At 46.9% G+C, this 8,684-nt stretch overlaps 1 non-coding gene across 1 annotated transcript; it reads right to left on the reverse strand.

The window, feature by feature from the left end:
- Positions 1–2,642: 2,642 nt before the first annotated feature.
- On the reverse strand, positions 2,643–2,736 carry TRNAI-UAU. Its single transcript has 2 exons — positions 2,699–2,736; positions 2,643–2,678 (listed from the first exon to the last, which is right to left on the reverse strand). It is a non-coding gene; the product is annotated as a tRNA-Ile (tRNA).
- Positions 2,737–8,684: the final 5,948 nt, after the last annotated feature.

Below are 8,684 nucleotides of genomic sequence, written 5' to 3' on the forward strand. Positions count from 1 at the left end.
ATCTCAGTATATAAACTATCAGGTATGGTTCTGCCCCAACCATGAAGAATAAAAGACACTTTTATCACAGGAAATTCCAAAGATTCAGAGGTTGCTGCCCCAAGAACTGAGAACAAAGACCAGCCAAGTTTTTCATTATACTGCAACTACATTTCCAGAGTCTCATTTTGTTCGGAGGGGGTATGTGAATCTACTCCTGTGTTTTGCAGATCTCTCCACATCTCCTGATTTCCAAGATGATGCACTGTATTTTAAAATCTGTATTTTGTTGGTACTTTTTTAGATGTGCAGCCTCTGGGTCACTTTCTAGGTCTTTTCTTTGTACCTACACTAGAAATATCGCCCTCTTCAATCTCATCCTGCTTATAGTGATTTCCTCTCAGACTGGGACCTTCTTCTTCTGGAAGAAAATGTTTGCTAGAAATTTCTGAGATCTGCCAGCCAATAACCCCTTTAGTACTTTCAATTTTTCCTCACGGCACCTCCATGAAGCACTATGAGAACGTTCTGTTCCTCTCAGCTTTTGGCTGTACCTACATGCACACTGTGGCAAAGGAAGCAGAGATCAAAGTGATGCAAGATGGGAGATGGTCATGAGCCAAGGAATGTGAGAGTTCTTTAGAAACCAAAAAAGACAAGAAAAGAGATTCTCTCCCAGAGCCTCCAGAAATGAATATGGCCCCATTGACACCTTGACTTTAGCCCAATTACACTAGTTTATAACTTCTGACCTCCAGAACTGTAAGAGAACAGATTTATATTGTTTTAAGCCATTAAGTCTGTGGTAATTTGTTATAGCAGCTTAGGAAACTAATACAATTACCAAAATTTATCAAACTGTGCATATAAAATAGGTGACTTATTGCATGTAAATATATCAATAATAAAAAAGAAACATTAGAAAACTGCATCGCTGTTTTCTGATTCGCACAATGCCAAAGAAGTTGGCTTTTTTAGAATCATTGAAGCGTTCTGAAACCAAGTCATGAAAACAAGGGAACAACAGATTCCTTGACTGGTCAGTGATTCATAGAGAAAATAGGAATAACTACTGGAGATACTTTTTTGTGCCACTGGCAATTTTACTTTCACACTGTTTCCTCAAATGTCATTTGGCCACTGTCATTATATATAACATCATAATTAACATTAATGGACATCATATATAAAATTAGATATCATATTATATATTAGCTTTTAAAAAATTATCTTCTGTTGAACAATGTACTGGAGTGAACTTTTCCAAGTTCCTCCTTAGCCAGTCACAGCCAGGCCCTTGCATTTGCTTCTCCCTCTGCCTGGAATCATCTTGCATCAGAGATTTCCAAGACTTTTTCCTTCACTTCCTTCAGATCTCTGCTTAAATGTCACTTGTTTAGAGAAGACTTCCATAACAAGCCTCCCCAACCCCCCCAAACACATACTCTAGAATCCCTTTCCCCCACGTCCTCGTTTATTTTTCTGTTTAATGTATGTTTATTTTTAATTTGTTTAGTATTTATCTCTCTCCATTAGAACTTAAGTCAAGAGCAGGGACTTCATCTATTGCACTCACCACTGCACCCTCAGCCCCTAAGTGGGACCTGGCAAAAAGTTGGCACTAGATAATTGTTAAATAATTTCATTGAGATAAGGAGTGCCAAAGGGAATGTGGAATTGAGGTTGATAATGAGTTCGTTTTTGCACATTTTGTTACAGACCTGAGGGAATATCATGTGGTCTGTAGGATGTATGGCTCTGGATTCAAATTAGAGGACTGAGCAGGAGAGAAATGTTATGGTCATCAGTATTTAGAGAGTTGTGGAAATCAAAGGAATGAATATAATACAAAGAATGTGTATATCATTAGATGAGAGGAAAGCTGAAGACAGAACTGTGGGGAATATCCATACTTACGGGGCAAAAGGAGGATGAAGAGCTCAGAAAAGGAGGGCCCTGTGAGACAGAATAAAATCCAGGAGAGACTGCGGGTAAAAGCATCGTGGCCTTCAACCATTTATTTCAGATACAACCGTCAGGATGAATGTATTTCTCTAAGCAACACCGTTTTTTAATTTTCTAATGAAATTAGGAAAAAATACATACCCAGCCCCTATGCCTGATGTTTCATTGCTGTGGGAAATCAACATTTTCTGTGTCCCAATCTAGTCTTTCTAAACTAAGCGGTGGAGCTCCACTCAGAGCACATTTAGATTACACAGGTGGAACAACCTCACTGCAAACGTGTGGCTGTGAAAGCTGAAATGCCTGGGAGCGGCTTTGGTACATTGGTGAGCCCCGGCGACAGCTGCATGAAAATACAAAACAGGAGACACAGTTTTCCCGCTTGCATGCTCAGTCTGAGGTATCCTTTTAAAGAAAGGAAGAGAGGGGAGGCTGCTTTGAAGCTGTACAACCTTGCTGCGAGGTCTCCTGATTGAGGAAAAATGAATTTGCTTGGGTGTATTCAGTTTGCCTCCTCCTGGTTTGTGGTTTTCTGCCCTATCTGAAAACGACCAAATCTTCTCCTTTACCAAAGGAATTCCTCATTTTCACCTTGGAAGACATAATACGTTCTCTTTAGTTTTTTCTTTATAGAAGGAGGGAAAAAGCGCTTTGTTATCAGAAGTACTTGGTACTGAAACCGCGAAGGAAAGAAAACATGCTCCAGGTGAGGCTCGAACTCACAACCTCGGCATCACCCGCACATATACTGCTGTATAAGTACCGCGCGCTAACCGATTGCGCCACTGGAGCAGGCTTTCGTCGTACTCTCCGTGCGCCCTCTGCAGAGGCACCTGCGACCCGCGCACTCCACCGTGCTTCGCGCCCAAAGCTAGTGTACTGGGAACTGTGTGACAAGCCACCTCCTTTCGCCGCGTCTCGTCTCGAAAATAAAGTACGCTTTGGTCAAACTGCTTTCATCCCTCCTGGAAGTGTGTTTGTGATCCTCCTCGCACGCCGCAGGGAGCCGTTATTTTCCGGGGATGCTCCTTTAAGAGGCTCCCAGAGGAAACTGGGGAGAAAAGGCGAGAAGACTCCAGTTCCTCTTCGACTTCCGTGGAAGATGCGGCGCGGTGGCGCTTCCTACAGACCCAGGACACCGAAAAGCTGAACCTGCTCGGCCCTCCCTCCTCACGCCTCCCGGCACCAGCCGCACTCCGGGCTGGTTCCCCCAAACCTTTCCCCACTCCAAGCCATCGAGCTCGCTGGTTGGGAACGTCTTCGGGAAGACTGGCAGAGTAGTCACCACTGATTTGTGCAGAGGTCAAAGCAGAGTCCTTCACCCACCTCCCCACGACTTGGCCTTCATTTGAGATCCATAGCCCACCTCGTACTCTCGCTTCCTATATTCCCTGCCCGGGCCTCTAATTTTAAAGGCCGATTTTATTTGCTCGTTCGTTTGGTTTTGGTCTGGAAAAACGGCAGCTATCAAAATACAACTATACCCATAATAATAATTTCTGTCGATGAGAAGGATAATTGTGCAAAGGAGGGAAAAGCCTGTCTATTCTTGGCCACCCAGCGCCTAACACAAACAAAACGGAGAATTATAGCAGACGGGTGACCAAGTTTCCCGATACAGACACAGGAAACGGAAAGGAAGGAACGAAGGAAGGAAGGCAGGGAGGGAGGGAGGGAAGAAGGAAGGAAGGAAGGAAAGGAGGGACGAAGGGAGGAAAGGATTTGCTTCCATATCTCACAGGCTCCCTGTATTGGGATCATTATACGTTTCTTAAATAACGCTTTAAAGTGAGGAGCAGTGAGAAGCGACACAGGCTCTTTGGCAGATGACCACCTCACCAGAAAATATCCTCCTACATTCACACCACAATGTCCCAGGAGAGACCCGGCGCTGCCTGACCCTCTATTTAAATAACAAGAACAATAATAGCAGCTAACGTTTGGATATGATTTAGCAGACACTGTTCTGAGAGATTTTTATAAACCTCACACAAATAGGTATAGTGCTGTGTTCCAAGCCCAGATCTAGACAAAAAAAACAAGCACTTGGGGGAGGAAAGAAAGGCAGGTCATACCCAAGTTCTGCTAGTGAAGGAGTATTACTGTACTGCTCTTAAGGGATGGAAATTTGCAACCCTCACAGGCATTTGTATGTCCCTTGAAATTAAACTGATTCTCATCAGAGAAGATAGGTCAGTAACACAGCATAGGCTTCATAACCTTAAAATCATGATCGTGGAGACAAAAACAGATATAAGAATGCTTTTTGTTTTCAATTGTTGATAAGGAAATGACTGTCTTCTGAGTTCATGAGAATACAATGCATGATAATAAATGCTACCATTTATTGAACATTTTACTATAGTCAGAAATGGTGCTAAGTATATATACACCATGGAGAAAGTATTACTAAACAATTTCACAAAAAAGAAAATGGAGGTTCGGAAAGATTGAGTAACTCCTCAACTTACATAGCTCACCTGTTACAAAATAGGGATTTAAACCCAGAACTGAAGAATGGAGCTCCTATTCTGCTCAATGATACAAATAGTTTGCATTCCTGGCACTTTCATACAATAAATGTATTTTTAAAAGATAAGAAGTCCAAGATCTCGTTGCAACAGATAATATATTGTATTATTGTGGGCAAGTATTTTTTCTTTTTCTTCTAATCTCAATTGTTAATATAAAGACTCTCTGCTATAAAGTTTAGTGTTTGATCTGCATTTGAGAGACTGCTTCTTTACCAAAGATCCTATTTTCCTTCTAAAGTTTGGCTTTCTTGAATATGATTAAAATTTTTTTTTCAGAAGGACCTATAAAAGAGCACTTTTGAAAATTGATCTGAGTACTGGGTTTTTCTACTCTTTAGTTATTGCTTTCATCTTGAAGACAAAATAGCTAGGTGGTTGAAATCAAGGCTTTGGGTTCAAATATACCTGAATTTGAGCCCCCAATTTTCCATTTATTAGCTGTATGGCCTGCAGAGAATTGTGTGTGTGTGTGTGTGTATCTTGTATATATATATTTTTTGTGTGTGTATGTGTATATATATATATATCTATATATATACCTTGTGTATACTAATTTTGCTGACTTATGCTGTTATTTGTCAATATGATGATTGCACAAAGAATGCGGGTAGCTGAGCTTGTACCTCGGCTTGCCAGGCCTGGGCCAGGGGACCTGATATCACCCCCTGGGGAGGGTAGTAGGTACGGGCGTTAGTGCCCTCTGCAGCCCCCCCGAGCCTGAGGAGCGAGGTCAGGGCAGCTCCCTTTTCCTCACCCAAAATGTCACGGGCAGGGGAGGCTTGCCGGAGGAAACCGCCTTTCTCCCAACCGCCCTTTCCTCACTTCCTTATCTTGCCCACACACTCCCTTGTGCCAAGGCCACTCCTGCCACCGCCAGCGCGCATGCACCGTGGCCAGAACAACCCCCGCCCGCTGCAACGGCTCCTGCGTCCTCTCAGAACCAATCCTAGCCCCTCTTCCTTCAGTATTGCCATTTAAGGCTACTTCACCTCTTCTCCAGCCCTACCCTTCTTACCAGCCTATATAACCTGTGATCACCCCTGAATAAAGCCTCTTTGGCGCATACTCCTACTGGATGAAGAGTGTCTTGTCCTTATCGCCGCCCTCCACACCTTGCACGCCTCCCGCCGAGGACCCGGCCGAGTCCTCCGCCTCGCCCTCGCCTCCGGGAAAGAGCCCCCGCCGCCGGTACCCTTTAAGCAGCCCCAAGAGCTGAGGGCTCAGCTACCGGCCGCCCCTCCCCCCAGAAGCAGTAACCCCGACCGCAACTGGTGCCCCGTGTGAGGGACGTCTCCACACAACAGTTCGGCAGGTCGCCCGCTCGCCCGGACGCCTCTCCAGCTTCCCGTTTCCTCGCCTGCAAGGTAAGGGCCGCCTCTCCTTCGCCGCTTCCGGAGCCGTGTCAGGTTCACTGCTCCGAAGCCGCTCCTCCCTTCCCCCACGCTCTCTTCGTCCTCTTGTATGCGCACTTCTATGACCCCCGTTCCTCCTAACGCTCTCCCTCTTCCCCTCCATTACTTTGCTGTAGTTCTTTATATCTTTATTTCCTCATTTGGCGCCGTGTGCTTCTTTGCAACCGCCCCCCCCGACTGCTCCCGTTGCCAAAGGGCACTGCTTTCCGCTCTCGCCGTCTCCTTCGGCCTCGCGGCCACGGTTTATCTCATTCTCTCTGCTCGGTAAACAACTCCCCCTCCTCTCCCCTCAGCTATGGGTAATCGTCTATCTACATGCCAGGCACCTCAAGTTCGTGCTCTAGCGGGTCTCCTAGACATGCATCGCTGTAAAGTGTCTGTCCGGCAGCTGCAGATATACTGGGACCTCCTGCTGCCCTTTAACCCATGGCTCACCACTTGCCATCTTTGGGACCCTGTTATTTATGATCGTCTTATTGATCGAGTCACCAACGCCATGGAACATGAGAGCAAGCACTTCCCTCCCGGCTTGCTCCCCACCCTGATAACCATCCGCTCCTGCCTTCAAGGCTCCCTCCCCCCTGATCGAGGCCCCGTTAAATCCAAAGAGGCCCTAGCAACCCAGCCAACAGATTCAGATAGCGATACTAATTCAAATCATGACTCGGACACGGAGTCCTTAGTCGAGCAGATTAACAACGCGCTCGAGGTAACTCCCAAAAAGCAAAATAACACTGCGCCACGCCAAGATGGCGAACTTCCTCCTTCTTCTTCCATCGAGGGGAGGAAGTGCTCCGGCGATGACGTCAGCCCTAAGCTGGGCCGGAAACCGCATACGCTTTACCCCGCCCTTCCACAGGGCGGAGCTAGTCCGCCATCTTGTGCCTTGAACCCCGCCCTTTCACAGGGCGGGGCTGATCCACCATCTTGTGTCTTAGCCACGCCCACCGCGCCGCCGTCTTGCGACGCTTGGGGCCTCCCACTCCCGCCTCCCCCTTCGGCGAGCTCCCCCTCGGAGCCGCTACCGGCAGCTGCCGCCGCTCCTCCCACCCTGCCGACTAACAACCCCTGGCTGCCTTCTACACCTCAAGGCAACCCTTGGGGCAACGCTCCCCCTACCCCCACTCCCGCGCCAAGCCCTCTACAAGCGCGTCCTCCTTTCTCTCGTGCTTTTCGCTGCTTTCCTCTTAACCTTGCCCCCACCCCACAGAAACCGTATGACTGGTATCCCATTGACTCAGATACTATCAAGCAGCTTCGCAGGGCCGTCAAGGAGGACGGGTTAGGTAGCCCATACGCTTCCCAAATACTGCAGGATCTCGGCATGGACTATTGCATCCCCCAAGACTGGGCCTCGCTTGCCCGTTCCATTCTTAACCCCGGTCAGTTTGTTGACTGGCGTGCTCACTTCCAGGCGGAAGCAGCTAAGCAAAGTGAGCAAGACGCAGCCATTGGAGTCTATCATCCCCCTGAAGCCTATTTGGGCACTGGAGCGTTTCTAAGTGCGTCTGCTTATATTAATGTCCCTGCTACCTTTTGGACTGTCCTCAGAGGCATCGCCTTACGCGCGTTTGCCAACTGCTCTGCCCGTCGACCTGACAAATTTACCAAGCTCCTCCAGGAGCCAAACGAACCTTTTGCCACCTTCGTTTCCAGGGTTGAAGAGGCCTGTGCTAGAAAAGTTACTGACCCCCAAGCCCAGCTAGCGCTCACCCGGGAACTCATTCTAGAAGGGACTAACCCCCCCTGTATAAAAGTCCTTTTGTTCTACCCTTACTGGAGGAAGAGTGTCTTATCTTTCCCTTCTCGCCGCCCTCCACACCTTGCACGCCTCCCGCCGGGGACCTGGCCAAGTCCCCCGCCTCGCCCTCGCCTCCGGGAAAGAGCCCCCGCCGCCGGTACCCTCCAAGCAACGCCGATAGCCGAGGGTTCAGCAACCGGCCGCCCCCCCCCCTCAGACGAATCAACTGCGACCGCAAAAGAATAAATGCACTGTCAGAATTCTGAAAGATAATCAGTGAAAAGGAGTGGAGAGTGAAGACATGGGTGTACTGTGGACAGGATGACTTCCAGTTGCCCTTAGATTCCTCTCTATATCCTTCTCTGCCTACTCTGCCATGGAAGGCTGACCAGTGTGGACTACATCATTGGCTTCTGCCTTTTGGTTTTAAGTATAGTTTCATTAGTGAGAGTACTAGCATGAAATCAGAATGAGAGAGGATAGAAAAGTTGGAGCATTTATTTTCCCAGATCCCTTTCTGTAGCTTAACTCTGGCTGCTTCATAAAAGTGGACCATTCTTTCAAGTTCCAGTGATTGCTCTTTCCTTCTTCCCTTCATGCCTAAGGGTGGTAACCACTCTTCAGTCTTCTGTCAATAGCCATAGGGTATTGTCCTCTTCTTTGTCATCCTCCTCCCTCCACCTGCCTGTATCTTGATTAAATACCTTTATTAAACAGCTGCTTGATGAAATCTTCCTTGAATTATCCCATTTTGAATGTTCCGTCTGTTTCCTCTTGAGATCCTGACTGATAGAAACCCTCATACAGTTGACACTGTCAGTATAATTGGTGGGAAGTAGTTTTTAGGATAGAGATAATATTATAAATATTTTTAATATGGAGGCAAATAAAATGTTATCAATATGGAGGAAAATAGAAAACTACTGAAACATCAATACAGAAAAATCACTGGGTCTTTAACCTGCTATTCAAGAAGGAGATGAAGACCTGATAACAACTGAAATGTCCTATTAAAGTCAACTCAAATAGCAACTGTAGCTGGCAGGCAAATTC

This window comes from Choloepus didactylus, chromosome 7 (assembly GCF_015220235.1).
Source record: "Choloepus didactylus isolate mChoDid1 chromosome 7, mChoDid1.pri, whole genome shotgun sequence".
NCBI lineage: Eukaryota > Metazoa > Chordata > Mammalia > Pilosa > Megalonychidae > Choloepus > Choloepus didactylus.